Here is a 21,566-nt window from a genome sequence, read left to right on the forward strand (position 1 = left end):
TAATTCTTGGACTTTTACCTGATCCTACAAACCAGTGATGGGTCTCCAAATTTGTATTTTTGTCCAGAACCATCCCCAGACCCAGATGACTCCAAAATAAGCAGCTGGTAGAGAATTATGATTCTGCCTGAAAAAGATAGGAAAAGCTTTATAACAATAACATCTCTTGTATTCTCTCATCATCTGACTCTTCTCATAGGTCTAGCCTTATACACAAACTCACAGATGGAAGAAAACTCCAGTATTTTTTATGATAAAGATGTGTTCCTTGAGGGTAGAACAGAGGATTATAAACATTTTCCTAATGGAAGAAATCTATAGATAGGCAGAACCAAAAGGAAATAAATGTTTGCTAAATAAATTTCAAAAGAACAAGATTAAATTCAAGCAAATGAGTTATAAGAATAAAATTATGGCAAAAGAATTGTTATAAAAACCAATGTCCATGCTACAGTTTTGTTAACAGTGATGAAAACAAAATGTGCTCTCTTATCTGATTTAAAGTGTTGAAAGATGAAGATAGATCCCTTTTCCCTGAACATATTAAATTCAAGTCTAAATAGTCCTCCAAAAGTAAATTGATTTTAACATTGCTCACATTTTCTCTACTTCTCTCTTCAGTAGCTAATAATGTGTAGTATTACATGTGGATTAGGCACAATACTAGAGCCTTGTGAAGAAGACAGGTCTCTAGGAATATGACATGTGAGAGCCTTCCTGATGTTTAGCTAGGTTTTTGAAAAAATAAATAAATAAACAAACAAAAACTCATGTAAAATAAAGAGACATAAACTGAATTTAAATAATTAGTACAACCTATTATAAGGAAAAGTCAGGATAATTTTAAGAGCTATCTCAGTTTGCCACATTTATAGCTGCTAGGCGCTCAGGCTTCAGATATTTTGTAGAATCCTTGCCAGGGTCATTCTACCTTGCCTCCATGGGAGCAGGGTGTATTAGTCAGCTTGGGCTGCCATAACAAAATACTACAGACTGAATGGCTTAAACAACAGACACTTATTTTTACCAAGTTCTGGTGCTGGCAAATTTGGGTTTTGGTAAGGGCTGTCTTCCTAGCTACCTTCTCACTGTATCCTCACATGGCCCTCCCTCTGAGCTTGCTTGCTAATATCTTTTCCTCTTCTTATAAGGTATAGGTATTCTATTGGATTAGGATCCCATCCTTATGAACTTATTTAACCTTAATAACCTCCTTATAGATCCTGTCTCCAAATACAGTCACATTGGAGTTGGGGTTCCAATATGAATTTTGGGGGAACAAAATTCAGGCTCTATTACAAGTTTAAGGAACACTTAAGATGGGACCATAGGTAGCCCATGGGCCACATGTGGATGTGCTAGAACAAGTCCTTCCTTCCTCTCAGTAGATGTAGTTCTGTCCATTAGGGTGGACACCTATGGATTTGATTCTGGCCCCTAAATACCCTATTAGTCATAAGTTCTTTGCAGGGCACAACTTGTTCAACCAGAAGTGAATTTGAAGAATCCAAAGAGGAGTCTTGGGCAATTTTGGACATCAATAATGACAAAAAGAGCCTTCAGCAGAGATAACCAGAGGCCAGCTTTCAAATATTGGTACAATAAAAACCTATCCTAAAATATCTCACTTCCATGTTAGACAGCTACCAGATAATCCAGCATGCCAGACATAGAACTTAGATTCCACCAGACTCAGGTTTAGATCAGAATACACCCCCAAGCACCCTGATGCATACCTGAGGAAAACATAGGAGCATCCATAACACAAGCAGAAATCTACCTGGGATCCAAACTAAGTACATCTATATATTTAGATCACGGTAGCACAGAGAGCAGCTTCTAATAAAAATCAGCCTAGTCCCTGAGAAGACTTCATTCATGAAAAGTACCAGAGGTCAGGCTTGACCCCCTGGATTGCCCTGGCTGGAGGCTCCTTAAGGAGAACCAGTGTTGTACAATGGATAAGATGCCAGGTTCTGAGGCCAGGTTGTCTGGATTTGAATCCTGGATCTACCCTGTGATGGCTGTATGACCTTGGCCAAGTTACTTAACATTCTATGCTTCATTTCTCTCATTTTAAAAATGGCCATAATTATATTGCCTATTTCAGATTGATTGTGAGGATTAAATAAATGAGTACACATATACTATCACTTATTTAAAATTCTCAAACCAAAGCAGTGAAAACCTAAAAGATTTTTGTGCCCCTTTAGAGACAAAAACTGACAAACTTATTTGGCAGGAAAGCTTGGTTTGGTCTGAAATTAAACTATGTATAATCCTTATTCATCCCACTTAGTGTTAATATTCATATTTTGCTACAGAAATATGAAAATATATTTGATTACAGAGTGCTGCCTCAGACTCAGCTTGAGATATAAGGTTATATTTGGTATACACACCTTTCTAAAGTAGGAAAATACAAAATTGGCTCCTAGGGTTGCAGATAAGCAATTGTAGACTTAGAACAGTAACTAGCACTTAGCAAGTCTATTTAAGTGTTAGCTTTTAAAAGACTGTCCTGTGACTAAGTGTTCCACATACAGAAAGGGAGATCAGTGACCCTATCTGCTCCATAAACTTCAACTTCAAGTTACAGAATCATAGGATAATAGAGCTAGGAACAGGCTGAGAGATGATTTTTTCCAGTCACACATTTTGTAGATACCAAAAACAGATACTAAGCTTCTGACCATAAAGGAGTAACAGCGTCCAGATTTACCCTACCACCTGAAATAACCAAAAAATATATTATAAAACAGTTTTCACTAGGACATCAGTCAATGAAGAACAGTGATCTCAAGGAGATGGAATACAAAAAGGTAAGCCCTATGATTGCTATAGTTAACTGACTGGAGAAAGTTTCCAGGCAAGGACAGGAAATACAGACAGAGCTTGGTAAAGTCCTTGAGTTGTGACCAAAGTGGATAGAGTTTGCAAGTCAGAGAGCTAGACAGAAGAGACATACATAGAGATGGGACTTTGGAGATCAGCAGAGCATCCCCTGGAGTGTACAGCTGAGTGCTATCTATACATGCATGTGAAGAAACTGCCTGAGGCTGGGAAAAGAAACACTCAAAAGAATGAAAAGGAAAAGTACCCAGCACTTACACAGGACTAGGAATTGTGCCTCCTGTTCCCATGAGCCAGAATGAAAAGAAAAAAACAAAACAAAACAAAACAAAAACAAGATTTATGGTGCATTGGGGTAGAATACACAAAAGAAGGATCTTTTCTCAGTCATGGAGAATAATTAGCCCTAGACTGAATACTATTCTGGTTCTGCCTAAAATATCTTAAAAGCAGAACCCACAAGGCTGAAACTGTTTCTAAATAACTTAAATGAGTCCCAGAACAAAACTTAAGAATACGTATAGGAATATAAAATATTCAGCAGCCAGTAAGGTGAAAACCACAAAGTCTGGGATACAATGAAAAAGGACCAAGCATACAAAGAAGCAGGAAAATATGACCTATAACAGGAAACATAGTCAATCAAAACTGACACAGACTTTTCTCAATTCCTCTCACTAAATACAACTAAAAACCCTGGACATTATAGATAAAACAAACATAAGACTCTGAAGGTGGGGAGAAGAAGGCAAACCAACTAGGGAAGTCAAGACTCAAGGAATATGTTGGTGAGTTCCCTGGGTTTTCTGTTTCCCTCAGATAGCCCAGAGTTGGTGCTATACAAATGGGAAAGCCAAAATATCAACATCTGCAGGCAAAAATAAGACTTAACAGAAGCCTTCTGTCTCTAACCAAAGGTCTATGAGGGCAGCATAGCAAGACAAAAAACTTTTAGAAAACAATCGCTGTCTTCAATCAGAGATCACAGAAAAAAACAGCATTCCCACCCCTTCCATTACAGCAAAGGACCAGTGAGTATTTTTTCCTTTGTGAGGTTTTAATGGGGTATCACAAGATATTTGTTGGGGTAGTATCAGAGAAGGTCAAGACTGGAGCCAGGTCTTTTAACACTGCAAACTGGCAGCAAGTCCCCATTTCCCTGAAGTGTTGTGAAGACCAGTGGGGGAAGCAAGATACCCGCACCCCATCCTAGTTAAGTAGCATTGCCCCTTCCCCTGCCAGAGTGGTGTCAAAGAAAGCTACCGAAAACAGAAGGTTTAAATAATTTCTAGAATCTAATAATATAATATGAAAATATTCAGATTTCTACTGAAAATTATTCATCATGCCAAGAACCAAAACAATCTCAAAATGAATGAAAAAAACAATCAACAGATACTATGCTGAAATTACAGAAATGCTAAAATTATCTGCTAAGATTTTAAAGCAGCCCTGACAAGAGTCCTTTTCCTGAGAAAACAGACTTGAAAAAATGAAAAAATAGAAAGCTTCACCCAGTATATAGAAAGTTTCAGTAAAGAAATAGGAGATATATTTAAAAATTAGAATTTTAGTACTGAAAATTACAGTAATTGAAAGGAAAGCTCTGTTAATGGGCTCAACAGCATAATGAAAGGAACATAAAAGTGAATTTGTGAAATGGAAGCCAGAACTATAGAGATTGCCCAATCTGGACAGCAGAGAGGAAGTGGACTGAAACACAAAAATAAAGAGGGCCTTGGTGACCTGTGGGACTATAACAAAAGATCTAACATTTCTGTCATTGAGTCCCAGAAAGAAAGGAGAAAAAAAGGCAGGGCTGAAAAAGTGCTCAAATTAAAAATGGCTGAAAACTTACCAAATCTAGGAAAACATTTGAACGTACACTTGCAAGATGCAAAGTGAATGGCAAGCATGATAACACAAAGAAATCTGTTCCAAAACAACTTCTGAAAATTAAAGAAAAAATTTTTGAAAGCAGCCAGAAAAAAAAAAATTGACACCTTACCTATAGGGGCAAATATTCAAATGACAACAGATTCCTCATCAGAACTTATGGAAACCAGAAAGAAGTGGCACAACAGTTTTCAAGTGACGAAAGAGAAAAAAATAGAACTGTCAACACAGAATCCTACACCCAGTAAAAAATATCTTATAGGAAAGAAGAGAAAAATCAAGTGTTCTCATACGAAAGAAAACTAAGAAAATTTGTCACTAGCAGACCTACCCTAAAATGACTAAAGAAAATTCAATAAACAGAAAAGAAATCATAAAAAAAGAAGCTTGGAACATCAGAAAGAAAGAGAGAACATGATAAAAATATGGGTAAATAGAAGAGATTTTGCTTCTCTTGAGTTTTCTAAAGTTTGCTTTATGGTTGAAACAAAAATCAACAGTGTCTGATGTGGTCCTAAATGTATGTAAAGAAAATATTTAAGACAATTATAAGTAGGGGATGGTAGAAGAGCATAAAGGTCAGTGATAATTCTATACTTCACTAGAAATGTTAAAATGACAACACCAGTAGACTGCAATAAGTTATGTATGTATATTGTAACACCTAGAACAACCACCACAAAAGCTATAAAAAAAGCACTCAAAAGCATAAATAAATCAAAATCTTTAGAAATGTGCATATAATCCACATAAAAACAGAAAGAAGAAAGCAAAGAAGTGAAACGCAGAGAATAAACAAAAAACAAAATATAAAATGGCAGAATCGAGCCTTAACATATCAATAATTACATTAAATTTAAATGATTACTACATCAATAGAAGACAGAGATAGGCAGAACTGATTTTAAAAACAACTCCTCCCAACTATATGCTACAAGAAACACCTTCAAATATAATGATATGGACCAGTTGAAAATAAAAGGGTGGAAAAGATATATCATGCAAACAAGAGAAAAGCAAGAGTGGTTATAGTAATATCAAATAAAGTACCCTGTAGAGCAAAGAAAATTACCAGCTGCAGAGATTATATGTCATGATAAAAGTGTCAATTCACCAAGAAGTCATAGCAATCTTAAATGTATTTACACCAAGCAATAGAGCTGCAAAATACATGAAGTAAAACTGACAAAGCTGAAAGAAGAAATAAATCCAAAATTATATTTGAAGATTTCAATAACTTTCTCTCAAAATTGATATAACAGCTACATGGAAAATCAACAGTTATATAGAATTCAATAACACCAACAACCAACAGAATCTAATCAACATTTATGAAACACACACCCTACAAGAGCAGAATACATTGTTTTCAAGTGTCCATATATAGTATATTGCAAGATATGCCATATCCTGAATCATGAATGTAAAAGAATTGAAATTATCCAGATTGTGTTCTCTGACCACAATGGAATAAACTGGAAATCAGTAACAGAAAGATAACAGAAAAATCTCTAAGTACTTGAAAACTAAACAATACATTTTAAAATAGTCTGTGGGTCAAATACAAAAACTCAAGGGAAATTTTAAAAATGCACTGAGAAATAATAGTGAAAATACAATGTATCAAAATTTGTGGGGCACAGCTAAAGCACTGCTGAGTGGGAAGTGTATAGCATAAAATATATTCATTAGATAGAGGAGAAATAACAAAAATAATCTGAATTCCCACCTAAAGAACCTAGAAAAAAAAAAGGGAATAAAATAAACACAAACCAAGCAGTAGGAGGGAATTAATAAACAAGAGAAATCAGTGAAATCGAAAACAGAAAAACAATAGAGAACATCAATGAAACAATGAGATGGTTCTTTGAAAAGATCAACAAAATTGACAAATCTTTGGCAAGACTAAGAAAAAAGAAGAGAAAAAACAAATGTTGGTTAATTTCAGAAATGAAACAGGACATATTACTACAGACCCTGCAGACATCAAGTGAAGAATAAAAGAACACTATGAACAACTACCGCAATTCACCTAATATGAAATAGGTAGACTGAAGAGCCCTATAACTATTAAAGAATTCAATATTGATTTAAAACTATCCCAAAAAGGAAATCTCCAGACCCAGATACTTTTACTAAAGGATTTTACCAAATGTGTAAAGAATAATTCACAACAGCATTATAAAATCTCCTCCAGAAAACAGAAAAGAAGAAAATACTTCCCATTTTATGACATTAGTTTTACTCTAATGTCAAAAATAAACAATGATGGTACAAATAACAGAAAACTACAGACCAATATCCCTCATGAATAAGAGGCAAAAGTCTATAATAAAAATTTTAGCAAATAGAATTCAGCAACTCATAAAAAATTATACACCATTACCAAGTAGAGTTTATTCCAGAGACAGGTGGCTAAATACTCAGCAGTCAATAAATAAATGTAATTCACCTTATTAACAGGCTAAACAAAATCACATGTTGGTATCAGTCAGCAGAAAAGCATTTTACAAAATTTAACACCTATTCATGATTTGTAAAACTCTCAGGAAAGAAATGGAAATGGAGGAAATCTTCCTCAACTTGATAATAACATCTACAAAAAACTTAGAGTTAATATTACACTTAATGGTGAAAGATTAAATGCTTTCTCCCTAAATCAGGCCAAAAGCACATATGAGTTGGGCTAGTGGCACACACACCTTTAGTCCTAGCTACTTTAGCTACTTGGGAGGCTGAGGCAGATTACTTGAGCCCAGAAGTTCAAATCCAGGTTGCCCTGTCTCAAAAAAAAAAAAAAAAAAAAAAGTCTCCTTTCAGAAGTCATATTCAAGACAATGCTAGACATTCTAGCCAGTGCAAGAAGATGAGAAAAGGAAACATAAGGCATCAATTGAAATGAAAGATATTAAACTGTTCCTATTTGTAGATGACATGATTTATCTATATAGAAAATGCTAAGGAATCTATAAAAACAAAACTCCAAGAACTAATAAGGTAGTTCAGCAGATCTCAGAATACAAGATATATAAACATCAATTGAATTTTTATATACTAGCAATAAACATGTGGGCACCAAAAATGAACATACAACACTATATAAAATTATTCAAACAAATACAATTCCTAGGTGTAAATCTTACAAAATATGTACAGGACTTGTATGCAGAAAACTGCACAACACTGAGGGTTTTAATCATAAAGGGATTCTGGATTTTGTCAAATGCTTTTTCTGCATCTATTGAGATGATTGTGATTTTTTATTTTAATTCTGTTTATGTGGTGTATCACATTTACCGATTTGCATGTGTTAAACCATCACTGCATCCCTGGTACACTTGATCATGGTGGATTATCTTTTTGATGTGCTGTTGGATTTGGTTAGCTAGCATTTTGTTGAGGATTTTTGCATCTGTGTTCATCAGGCATGCTGGCCTGTAGTTTTCTTTGTTTGTTATGTTCTTTCCTGATGTTGGTATTAGAGTGATACTGGCTTCATGGAATGATTTAGGGAGGGTTCCCGCTACCTTGTGGAATAATGTCAATAGGATTGGTACCAATCGTTCTTTGAATGTCTGGTAGAATTCTGCTATGAATCCGTCTAGTCCTGGACTTTTTTCTGTTGGCAGTTTTTTTTAGCACCATTTCAATCTTGCTACTTGTTATTGGTCTGTTCAGAGTTCCTATTTCTTCCTGGTTTAATATAGGAGAGTTGTATATTTCCAGGAATTTATCTGTCTCCTCTGGGTTTTCTAGTTTGTGTGCATAACAGTATTGACAGTAGGCTTAAATGATCTTTTGTATTTCTGTGGTATTAGTTGTAATATCTCCCGTTTTGTTCTAATTGAGCTTATTTGGATCTTCTCTCTTCTTTTCTTCGTTAATCTTGCTAATGGTTTATCAATTTTGTTTATCTTTTCAAAGAACTAGCTTTTTATTTCATTTATCTTTTATATTTTTTGTTTGTTTCAATTTCATTTAGTTCTGCTCTAATCTTTGTTATTTCTTTTCTTCTGCTGTGTTTGGGTTTGGTTTGTTCTTCTTCCTGTATTTCCTTGAGGTGTCACTTTACTTTGTCTATTTGTGCTGTTTCAGACTTTTTGATGTAGGCATTTAATGGTGTGAACTTTCTTCTTAGCACTGCTTTTGCTATATCTCAGAGGTTTTGATAGGATGTGTCACTATTATCATTCAGTTTAAATAATTTTTTAATTTCATCTTGATTTTATTGTTGACTCAATGATCATTCTAGAGCAGGTTATTGAACTTCCATGTATTTTAATGGTTTTGAAGGTCCTCTTTGGAGTTGAGTTCCAATTTTATTCCACTGTGGTCTGAGAGAGTACTTGATATAATTTCAATTTTCTTAAATTTTTTGAGACTTGTTTTGTGGCCTATCATATGGTCTATCTTGGAGAATGTTCCATGTGCTGATGAATAGAATGTATATTTTGCAATTGTTGGGTAGAATGTTCTGTAAATATCTGTTAAGTCCATTTGCTGTAGGGTATAGTTGAGGTCCATTGTTTCTTTGTTGAGTTTCTGTCTTGATGATCTGTCTAGTGCTGTCAGTGGAGTATTAAAGTCCCCCACTATTATTGTGTTGGCATCTATCTCATTTTGTAGGTCTAGTAGTAATTGTTTTATAAATTTGGGAGCTCCAGTGTTAGGGGTGCATGTATATTTAGGATTCTCATATTTTACTGTTGAATTAGCCCTTTTATCATTCTATAGCATCCCTCTTTGTCTTTTCTTAACTGTTGTTGCTTTACAGTCTGTTTTGTCTGATATAACAATAGCTAGGCCTGCTTGCTTTTGGTGCCCATTTGCAGGGAATATCTTTTTACACACCTTTACCTTAAGTTTATATGTGTCCTTATGTGTTAGGTGAGTCTCTTGAAGATAGCAGATACTTAGTTAATTCTTATCCATTCTGCCATTCTGTATCATTTAAGTGAAACCTTTAGGCTATTTACATTCCACGATAGTATTGAGAAGTGAGGTACTATTCTGTCCATTATGCTAGTTGCTGCCTGAATACCTTATTTTTTATTCATTGTGTTATTGTTTTATAGGTCCTATGAGATTTATGCCTTAAGAGTATTCTATTTTGCTGTATTTTGAGGATTTGTTTCAATTTAGAACTCCTTTTAGCAGTTCTTGTAGTGCTGGCTTGGTAGTGGTAGAGGTGAATTCTCTCAGTATTTGTCTAAAAAAACACTGTATCTTTCCTTCATTTATGAAGCTTAGTTTTGCTGGATACAAAATTCTTAGCTGATGATTGTTTTGTTTAAGGAGGCTAAGATAGGACCCCAGTTTCTTCTAGCTTGTAGGGCTTTTGCTGAGGAATCTGCTCTTAATCTGAAAAGCTTTCATTTATAGGTTACCAGATGCTTTTGCATCATAGGTCTTAAGATTCTTTCCTTCGTCTTGACTTTAAATAACCTGATGATTATGTCCCTAGGTGATGATTTTTTGTGCAAATGAATTCCCCAAGTGTTCTTTGAGCTTCCTGTATTTGGATGTCTAAATCTCTAGCAAGGCCATGGAAGTTTTCCTGATTATTGCCTCAAATAGATTCTCCAGACTTTTAGATTTCTCTTCTTCCTTGGGAACACCAATTATTCCTAGATTTGGTTATTCAACATAATCCCAAAGTTCTTGAAGATTTTCTTCATTTTTTAAAATTCTTTTTCTTTGTCTTTGTTGGATTGGGTTAACTCGAAAGCCTTGTGGTTGAGCCCTGAAGTTCTTTCTTCTACTTGTTTAATCCTATTACTGAGACATTCCAGTGTATTTTGCATTTCCCTAAGTATGTCCTTCATTTCCAGAAGATGTGATTGTCTTTTATGTCTTTTATTTTTGCTACCTATTTCTCTGGTGATTTTTCCATCTATATTCTGTAACTTTTTTTTATTTCTCAAAGTTGGTATTCACCTTTCTCTCGTGTCTCCCTAAGTGGTTTAATAATTTGAACTTCCGAATTCTTTTTCTGGCCGTTCGAAGATTTCTTCATGGTTTGGATCCATTGCTGGTGAGCTAGTATGATCTCCTGGGGGTATTAAGCAACCTTGTATTGTCATTACCAGAATTGTTTTTCTGGTTTCTTCCCATTTGTGTAGATTATGTCAGATGGAAGATCTGGGCCTCAACAGCTATTGTTCAGATTATTTTGTCCCACGGAGTGCTCCCTTGATGTGATGCTCTCCCCCTTCCTCTAGGGATGAGCCTTCCTGAGAGCTGGATTGCAGTAATTGTTATTGCTCTTCTGGGTCTAGCTGCCAGTGGGGTCACTGGGCTCCAGGCTGGTACTGAGGAGTGTCTGTAGAGTCCTGTGATGTGATCCACCTTCAGATCTCTCAGCTGTGGATAAGAGCACCTGCTCCAGTGCAGGTAGCAGGGGAGTGAAGTGGATCCTGTGAGGGTCCTTGGTTATAGTTTTGTTTCGTGCACTGGTTTTATGTTGGTTGGCCTGCAGCCAGGAGGTGGCACTTTCAAGACAGCATCAGCTGATGTAGTATAGGGAGTATACAGCTTGCTCTAGGGTTACCTGGATAAGTATTTGCATTTCTCAGATGGTGGGCACAGCCATAGAGCTTCTAAGAGATTATGTCCTTTGTTTTCAGCTACTACGGCAGGTAGAGAAAGATCATCAGATGGGGTCAGAGTTAGGCGTGTCTGAGCAGGGCTTGCTGTGGCCATTGTATTAGATGGGTGTATGGTTCTCAGGCCAATGGATTTATGTTCCCAGAGGGATTATGACTAACTCTGCTGCGTTATACAGGTTGCCAGGGAAGGGGGGGAAAGCTGGCAGTGGCAGGCCTCACCCAACTCCCACAGAGCACTAAAGGCCAGTCTCACTCCCAGGGTGCCTCCTTCAACAGCCCAGAGTTTATTTCCAGGCAACCAGTGAGCAGGGCTGAGAACATGTTCTGGGCTACAAGCCTACCCACTGAGAAAGCAAGCAGGGCTTTCAGGTCTCAGGCCTCCCCACCTGTCTTGGCTTCCATACTCATATCTGCACACCCTGTTTGTCTCCTCCCTTGGATTCTGTCCAGGAAACTTCACATTTGGTTGAAATTATTACAAATTTCAGCTGGAAGTTTCCTTCTCCCTGTGGTCTTTCCCTAATGTCAGTGGCAGCCCTCCCCAAGAACACCTATGAGACAGTCAGGAATGACTTCCCTGGGGACCAAGAGTGTCCACAGGGTACTTTCTGCTGCTTTCTCTACCCCTATATTTTGCTCAGCTTTCTAAATTTTTCTCAGATCCAGGTAAGGTCAAATACTTCTCCCATGAACTGAACCTATAGGTTCTTGAACGGGGATGTGTGTTCAGGGACGGATGTTCCCCCTCACATTTTGGGCACTCATAGTTTTTCAGCAGATTCATGGAGCCTGCAGTGGTAAACCACTTCCTTCCAAGGGTCCGTGGATTGTCTTGGCTTTCCCGGTATTGTCCCTGTGGTAGTTCCTGAAGCAAAAGTTTACAATGTGAGTCTCCACACACTGCTCTGTCTGTCTCAGTAGAAGCTGCAAGTTAGTCCTGCCTCCCATCTGTCATCTTTTCTCCATATTCCAGCATCTCTTTATGATTAAAACCCTCAGCAAAATTAGAATAAGGGACACACCTTAAAGTAATAAAAGCCATTTATGGCAAGGCAACATTATACTGAACAGGGAAAAGTTGAAAGGAGTCCCCCTGAGAACCGGAACAAGACAAGGATGTCCACTTTCACCACTTCTATTCAACATAATACTGGAAGTCCTAGCCAGAGCAATCAGACAAGAGAAGGAGATAAAGGGCATCCAAATAAGTAACGAGGAAGTCAAACTGTTGCTGTTTGCTTATGATGTGATTATGTACCTAGAAACCTCTAAAGACTCATCCAAAAAGCTCCTAGAACTGATAAATGAAGTCAGTATGTTGCTGGGTACAAAACTAACATATACAAATCAGTAGCACAGCTATACACCAACAGTGACCAAGCTGAGAATCAAATAAAGAACTCAAACTCTTTTACAATAGCTGCAAAAAATAAAATAAAATACTTGGGAATATGCCTAACCAAGGAGGTGAAATACCTCTACATGGAAAACTACAAAACATTGCTGAAAAACTCATAGATGACACAAATACATGGAAATGCATCCCATCCTCATGAAGGGTAGTATCAATATTGTGAAAATGACCATACTGCCAAAAGCAATCTACAGATTCAATGCAATTCTCATCAAAATATTATCAACATTCTTCACAGAACTAGAAAAAACAGTCTTAACATTCATATGGAACCCAAAAAGAGCCCACACAACCAATGTAAGATTAAGCAAAAAGAACAAATCTGGAGGCATCACGTTACCCACTTCAAACTATAATGTAAGGCTATAGTCATCAAAGCAGCATGGTACTGGTATAAAAATTGCACATAGACCAATGGAACAGAATAGAGAACCCAGAAATAAACCCAAATACTTACAGCCAACTGATCTTTGGGGAACATCAAGTGGGGGAAAGGACATCCTATTCACCAAATGGTGCTGGGATATGTAGATGTATGAAACTGGATTCTCATCCTTCACCTTATAAAAAAATCAACTCAAAATGGATCAAAGACTTAAATCTAAAGCCTAAAACCATAAAAATTCTAGAAGACAGCACTGGAAAAATCCTCCTGGACATTGACTTAGGCAAAGACTTCATGACCCAGAACCCACAGTAAACAGACAACTCATAGAGTGAGAGAAAATCTTTGCAAACTATGCATCTGACAAAGGACAAATATCCAGAATCTACAAGGAACTCAAATCAGCAAGAACAAAAAAAAAAAATCCTATGAAAAAGTGGGCTAAGGACATGAATAGGCAATTCTGATATACTCATCTGACAAAGGTCTAATATCCAGAATTTACAAGGAATTTAAACGAATTTACAAGAAAAAAACAAACAACCACATCACAAAGTGGGCAAATGATATGAACAGACAATTTGCAAAAGAAGATATTTATGCAGCCAACAACCATGAAAAAAAGCTCAACATCACTGATCATTAGAGAAATGCAAATCAAAACCACAAGATACCATTTCACACCAGTCAGAATGGTGATTATTAAAAAGTCAAGAGATAACAGATGCTGGCACATCTGTGCAGTAATAGGAACACTTTTACACTGTTGGTGAGAATGTAAATTAGTTCAACCATTGTGGAAGGCAGTGTGGCAATTCCTCAAGGATCTAGAACCAGAAATACGATTTGACCCAGCAATCTCTTACTGGGTATATACCCCAAGGAATATAAATCATTTTATTTTAAAGATACATGCACATGCATGTTTATTGCAGCACTACTCACAATAGCAAAGACATGGAACCAACCCAAATGCCCATCAATGATAGACTGGATAAGGAAAATGTGGTACATATACACCATGGAATACTATGCAGCCATACAGATGAATGAGATCATATTCTTTGAAGGGACATGGATGAAGTGGACACCATTATCCTCAGCAACCTAACTCAGGAACAGAAAACAAAACACTGCATATTCTCATTCATAAGTGGGAGTTGAATAATGAGGACACATGGACACAGGGAAAGGAACAACACACACTGGGGTCTGTTGGAGTTAGGGGAAAGGGGATGGAGAGCATCAGGACAAATAGCTAATGCTTAAAACTAGGTGATGGGTTGATAGATGCAGCATACCACCATGGCACATGTATATGTAACAAACCTGCACATTCTGCACATGTATCCTGGAACTTAAAGTAAAAAAATTTTAAAAAAGGAGATACACAAATGGCCAACAAACATATAAAAAATACTCAACATCACTATTTATCAGGAAAATGCAAATCAAAACCATAATACAATACCTTCTTATTCTTGCAGGAAAGGCCATAATCAAAACACTTAAAAAAATAGATGTTGGCATGGATATGGTAAAAAGGGAACACTTTTACATTGCTAGCGGGAATGTAAACTAGTACAACCACTATAGGAAATAGTGTGGAAATTCTTTAAAGAACTAAAAGTAGATCTACCATTTGTTCCAGCAGTCCCACCACTGGGTATCTGCCCCAGAGGAAAAACAGTCATTACATGAAAAAGACACTTGCATATGAAGGTTTATAGCAGCACAATTTACAATTGCAAAAATATGGAACCAGCTCAAATGCCTGCCAATCAATGAGTGGAAATAGAAAATATGGTGTATATATATATATATATAGAGAGAGAGAGAGAGAGAGAGAGAGACAGAGAGAGAGAGAGAGAGAGAAAATATGGTGTGTGTGTATATATGTATATATAACATGGAATACTACACTCCCATAAAAAGGAATGACATAATGGCATTTGCAGCAATCTCGATGGAATTGGAGACCATTATTCTAACTGGATTAACTCAGCAATGGAAAACCAAACATTATATGTTTTCACTCATAAGTGGGAGCTAAGCTATCAGGATACAAAGGCATAAGAATGATACAATGAATGGACTCTGTGGACTTAGGGGAAAGGGTGGGAGGGGGATGAGGGATAAGAGACTACATATTGTGTACAGTAAACACTGCCTAGGTGAGAGGTACATCAAAATCTCAGAAATCACCACTAAAGAAAGTATCCATGTAACCAAACCTACCCATTCACCAAAAAAAACTATTGAAATAAAATAAATAAATAAAATATGAAATGTTTATAAGAAAAATATATTCAAATTAAAGCTACTCAAATTCTTGAGTAAAAAAAGAAAACTGCACAACACTGATAAAAGAAATCAAAGGATGTCTAAAAGGAAAGTCATTCCATTCATGGACTGAAAGACTAAACATAGTAAAGATGTCAATTCTCCCTAAATTGATATATGGATTTTTTTGCAGTAACCATAAAAATCACAGTAAAACTTTTTGTAGATATAGAAAAAAATTCTAAAATTTATATGGAAAGGTAAAATATTTAGAATAGCTAAAACAATTTTTAAGGAAGAATAAAGTGTGAGAAATTTGATTTATTATATAGTTACTGTAATCAAGATCGTATGGTATTTGCAGAGGGATAGACCTAGATCATAGGTTAATTGAACAGAACTTAAAACCTTTAATAGATCCAACTGATTTTTGACAAAAGTGCAAAAGTAATTCAATGGAGAACAGATAGCCTTTTCAAGTAGTTCAAGAGCAATAAAACATCCATAAGCAAAAGCATGAACATCCATTAACCTAAGTGTCACAATCTTTTACAAAAATTAATTCAAAATGGACCACAGACTTAAATGTAAAATGCAAAAGTATAAAACTTTTAGAAAATTAACATAGGAGAAGTTCTTCTGGTCCTAAGTGGACAAAGAATTCTTACACTTGATACCAAAAGTATGATTCATATAAAGAAAAATTGATAAATTGCACTTCAGAATTAAAAATGTTTGTTCTGCAAAAACTAATAAAAATTTTAAAAGACAAACTACAGAGTGAAAAGAAATGTTTGTTAGCCACATATGTGACAAAGAACTAGTATCTGGGAAATAAATAAATCCAATTAGAACATGGGCAAAAGACATGAACACTAATGGCATTTTATCAGAGAAAATATATAGATTTCAAATATATCTATGTATCATAAAAAGATGTTTAACATCATTAGCCGTTAAAGAAATGCAAATTAACCACAATGAGATAACACCAGAATCTATCACAATGTTAAAAAATAGTAACAACATCAAATTCTGGAAAGGATGCAGAGAAACTGGATCATTCATACATTGCTGGATGAAATGTGAAATGGTACAGCTTCTCTGTGAAATACTTTGGCAGTTTCTCAAAAAACTAAACATGCAATTACCATAAGACCCAGCAATTGTACTGCTGGGAATTTATCCCAGAGAAACAGAAACTTATGTTCACACACACAAAAACATTTACCCAAACATTTATACCAGCCTTATTTATAATAGCCCAAACCTGGAGACAACCCAGATGTCCTTCAGTGGGTAAATGGTTAAACTGTAGTATGTCTACATGATGGGACACTACTCAGAAAGAAGCAGAAAGAGCTACTGATACATGCAACAATCTGTATAAATCTCTGGAGAAATATGCTGAGTGAAATAAGCCTACCTAAAAAGTTATATACTATATGATTCCATTTATGTAACATGCTGGAAATAACAATATTATAGAAACGGAGAATAAATTATTGGTTACCAGAAGTTAAAGAGGAGACGAGAGGGAAGTTGTTGTGGCTATAAAAAGACTATGTGAGAGATTCTTGTGGTGATGGAAATGTTCTGTGTCTTGACTATATCAATGTCAATATTTTGGTTGTGATATCATACTATAATTTTGCAAGCTGTTATCACTGGAGGAAACTAGATAATGAGTACACAGGTCTGTCTATTAATTCATACAACTGCATGTGAATCTACAGTTATCTCAAAATACCATATTTAATATTTTAATAACAAACCTATAACTAACCTTTCTAGGGATTAAAACTGCAATGTATGACATTAAAAAAAATGCTTTTGAGGGGACTAATATCAAATAAGACATTGAAGGAAAGAAGACTAGTGAACCTGAAACCAAGCAATAGAAACCATCTAAAATGAAACACAGAGAAAAAGGGATATTTAAAAAATAAACTGAGTATCAGTGAGATGTGAGACAAATTTCAGAGGCTGAATATGTATGTAATTGGAATGCCCAAAAGAAGGGAGAGGAAGAAGACAGGAAACATTTTGAAAAAGTAATGCCTGAACATTTTCCAAATTCAAGGATAACTATAAGCCCATAGATCTAAGGAACTCAACAATCTCTGAGCAATATACACATGATGAAAACAATGCCAAGGCAAATTAAAAGCATAATGCTCAAATGCCGTAAAAAAGTGTATATATTAAAAAAAAAGGAAAGAAAATGACACATTACATTACAGACAGAACAAAGATAAGGATGACAGCAGACTTCTCAGCAGAAACAATGCAAATGAGAAGACAGTAGAACAACATAATTAAAGTATTCAAAAGAGGAAGAAAAAAAAAAAAAAAACAACCTGTCAACCTAAAATTCTTTACCCAGAAAAGTATCTTTCATGAGGCTGAAACAAAGGTAACAAAAAGACTTTTTAAGACAGAATTTAGCTGAAAGACTTCATCACTAGTCAATCTACATTCCAAGAAATTTTAAAGGAAGCCATTCAGGCACAAGGAAAATGATGCTAGATGGAAATATAGGTTTACACGAATGCTGAGCACTGGAAATGGTAAATATAAACTTTTTTCTTATCTTTTAAACTTCAGTAGCAGGTAATTGTTTAAACAATAATAAAGACAACATAATTTGTCATTTATAACATATGTAAAAGTAAAATAGCCCAAAACTTCGAAAAAGCCTACTACTGCATACAAGCAAATATATAACAAACTGGATGAATCTCAAAATAATTATGCTGAGTGAAAGGAGACCAAGAAAAATACATAGTATATGGTCAATTCATATGAAATTCTAGAAAGTATAAATTAATGTATAGAGACAGAAAAATAAAAGTAAATTAGTGGTTGCTTGAAGATGAGCAGAGAGGTAGAAGATAAGGAGGAGAGGGAGAGATTACCAAAGGGCTGGGAAGAAAACATATATATTTACTACATTAGTTCATTTTCACACTGCTGATAAAGACATACCTGAGACTGGGTAATTCATACAGGAAAAATTTATACAGTTCCACATGGCTGTGGAGGCCTCACAATCATGGTGGAAGGCAAGGAGGAGCAAGTCACATCTTACATGGATGGCAGCAGGCAAAGAGAGAGAGAGCTTGTGCAGGGAAACTCCTGTTTTTAAAACCATCAGATCTCATGAGCCTTATTCACTATCATGAGAACAGCATGGGAAAGACCCACCTCCATGATTCAATTAACTACTACTGGGTTCTTCTCACGACATGTGGAAATTGTGGGAGTTACAATTCAAGATGAGATTTGAGTAGGGACACAGCCAAATCATATCAGTGGCATTCATGTCACAGTTACAACTTATAAAACTGTGTATTTTAAATTTGTACAGTTTGTTATATGTAAATTATTCTACAGTAAAAATATTTTTTAAACATAAACATGTGGCCAGGTTCAGGGCTCATGCGCTTTAGGAGGCCACAGCAGGAGTATAGCTTGAGGGCAGGTGTTTGAGACCAGCCTAGGCAACATGGAGAGACCCCACTTCTACAAAAAAATTAGCCAGGCTTAGTGGCACATGCCTGTAGCCATAGCTATTCAGGAAGCTGAGGGAGGAGGATTGCTTGAGGCCAGGAGTTTGAGGCTACAGTGAGTTATGACTATGCCACTACACTCCAGCCTGAGCAACAGAGTGAGACTCTGTCTCTAAAACAAGCAAACAAAGCATAAAAATGAAACATACTGAAACCACCTGAGGTCAGATAATTTTATAATTTTATATGTATTTGTTTATCTACTTGCTGCTTTTAAATTCAAGCAAGTAGACTTTTGGTTCATTTTTAAATATTTAAGTATTTGTTTGAAGAAATTTTTGTTTTTATACTTCTCTATAATAGATGACAACCTTGTGTGGCTCTTCTAGGTATATCCAAAGGTTGCAGACATGATTATGGGCACAGCTAAGACAGAGTGTAAACAAACTAAATGCCGCCAGGGATCAACATCAGCTGCACATTCCTTCGCTGTTCTTTTTAGTAAATGAAATTATTGTGAATATTGAAGTGTCTCTGTCTTTGAATGTGGATCTCTACTATGGATGTGAAACTTTTATCCAGTGCCAAATACTGAAGTGGGAACTGGCTTCTCAAAGTTGTTTTCACTTGTAAGATTGCAAGTAGATATATTTCCATGGATGTTAAATATCAGCTTCTGGGCATTCTGCCATAATTTTCAGACAGCTGAGAAAAGTGATCTTAAAGTGTGGGCCACAGCCTAGTGGTAATCTTTAAAGGTCTTCCACGTGGTTCATGAAGTCATTAAAGGGACAAATCACAGGAAACTCTGGGCACTTTCGTGTTTTTCTGCATTTCAGATTTAGAGCAACATTAAAAGTCACAACAATCATCATTGTTCTTCTCTTATAGCATTAATTTTGATTTAAAAAAAACCATTCAAACTAGATATAAAGGGGCTAACTATGAGTAGCCACTTTTGCATTTTTTTCCTTAAAGTGTTCTGCAAACCAGCTGCCCCAGAAGTATCTGAAAAACTTAAAAGGCGGATTCCTGCTTCCCACCCCAAATCTATATTGGATTATTTAAGGATGAGGCCAGAAATCTAACTTAAACAGACTAGTGATTCTTATGTATACCAAGATTTGAATGCTACAGCTTTGCCCCTCTGGATGGATTTTTACCTGGACAGTAAAATATATTTCATAAAATTAAGAACACACTAGTGTGTTGCTTGACTATGGACTGCATTGTTGGTAACAACCTCTTTCATTCTTCTGTTTATCTATCTTTGGTGTGGTGGACTGAGTTACAATCAGAATTATAAGGTCACATTCAAAGATGATCAAGAAAACCAAAAGACTTCTGAGAAGTGTTTTGAAGAGTGAATGAGGAAGCAGCCGGGCATCTGTTTTACCAGGTTTTGACGAATCAAAGTGAAAGTAACCAGGCACAGAAAGATAAATATTGCATTTTCTCACTCACGTGGGGGAGCTAAAAAAAAGTGGATCTCATGAAGATTGAGAGTAGATTGGCAGTTACTAAAGCCTGGGAAGGGGAGGGAGGCGTGCACATGAAGGGGGAGAAATATATATAGATATATGTATTTATTACCAGTGAACTGTATACTTAAAAATGATAAAGATGGTAAATGTTATATGTATATTTTACCTCAATAAAAAATATATTGGAAAATGTACTACTGAATGCTTTACAATGGAAAAAAACTAATGATCTTAAGCCTAAAGCCCTCATTGAAACAATTATTTTTATAATTTAATTTTTTAAATGTGAGAAACTTAAGAACAAAACTGTAACAGAATAAATTACACAGAAAGATTCCTACAGGCTACTAAGCCTTTGTGGACCTAAAACTGTCAAAACTAAAGGGCCAGGGAGGTCACAGTGACCAACAGCAAAGAACCTGGGTGCTCCTGGCCAAGCCTTTAGAAATTACTTATATTTTTATACCTAAAATTTCTCAATCATAAGAAACAAAATTAGCACTATGATAACCTAATAGGCATTTATGTCTGTACATCAACAGCTATAGGGTAAATACAAACTTTGAGCTCGCTGGGCTAAGCGACTGATAGTGTAGATGCTACAAAAAGACAAAGGCTAGGTCTAAAAAAACAACAGAATAAAATATATTGTTTTAAATGGAACACATCATCAGCACAAGGAGAAAACAGATTGGGTTCAATGTGCCTCTTCCTTTGGGTATATGGTAGGTTCCCCCAGTATCTCTTCATCCACTGACTCACTAGTATACCAGAGTGAGGTAGGAGAGGATAGTTGGTGAGTTTTAAGGGAATAACCCTGGACTTGGGAGCTTAAACTGTGTCCTGCTGGAGTCCCTAGGTGTGAGGGTCTCAACCTGACATTTGGAAATTTATGTTGCCCCGCCTTGCCAAGTCGAGTCTGCACAGAATGGTGAGCCAGCTTTTGGTGTGAGTGCAAGGCCTAAACCATGAGTTAATAGTGGCAGGCTGTTTCTGTGTGATACTTCACCTTCAACTGTACATGAGAAGAGGAGGCTTAGAGACAACATTAGTAAGCAGAATAAAATAATGTGTATTTATTGTGATTTAAAGAAGTCATAGGAAGTAGCCAATTAGTAGATGTTGGAATTA

At 36.0% G+C, this 21,566-nt stretch overlaps 1 long non-coding RNA gene across 1 annotated transcript in view; it reads right to left on the reverse strand.

The window, feature by feature from the left end:
* LOC134810102 (uncharacterized) overlaps positions 1 to 21,566 on the reverse strand; it is a 378,845-nt gene that overhangs the window by 2,777 nt on the left and 354,502 nt on the right. The window contains exon 3 of the long non-coding RNA XR_010157319.1: positions 19 to 127. This is a non-coding gene — a long non-coding RNA (uncharacterized LOC134810102). The remainder of the gene's footprint in view (positions 1 to 18; positions 128 to 21,566) is intronic.

The sequence above is a fragment of the Pan troglodytes genome, chromosome 4 (genome assembly GCF_028858775.2).
Source record: "Pan troglodytes isolate AG18354 chromosome 4, NHGRI_mPanTro3-v2.0_pri, whole genome shotgun sequence".
NCBI classification, from domain to species: Eukaryota; Metazoa; Chordata; class Mammalia; order Primates; family Hominidae; genus Pan; species Pan troglodytes.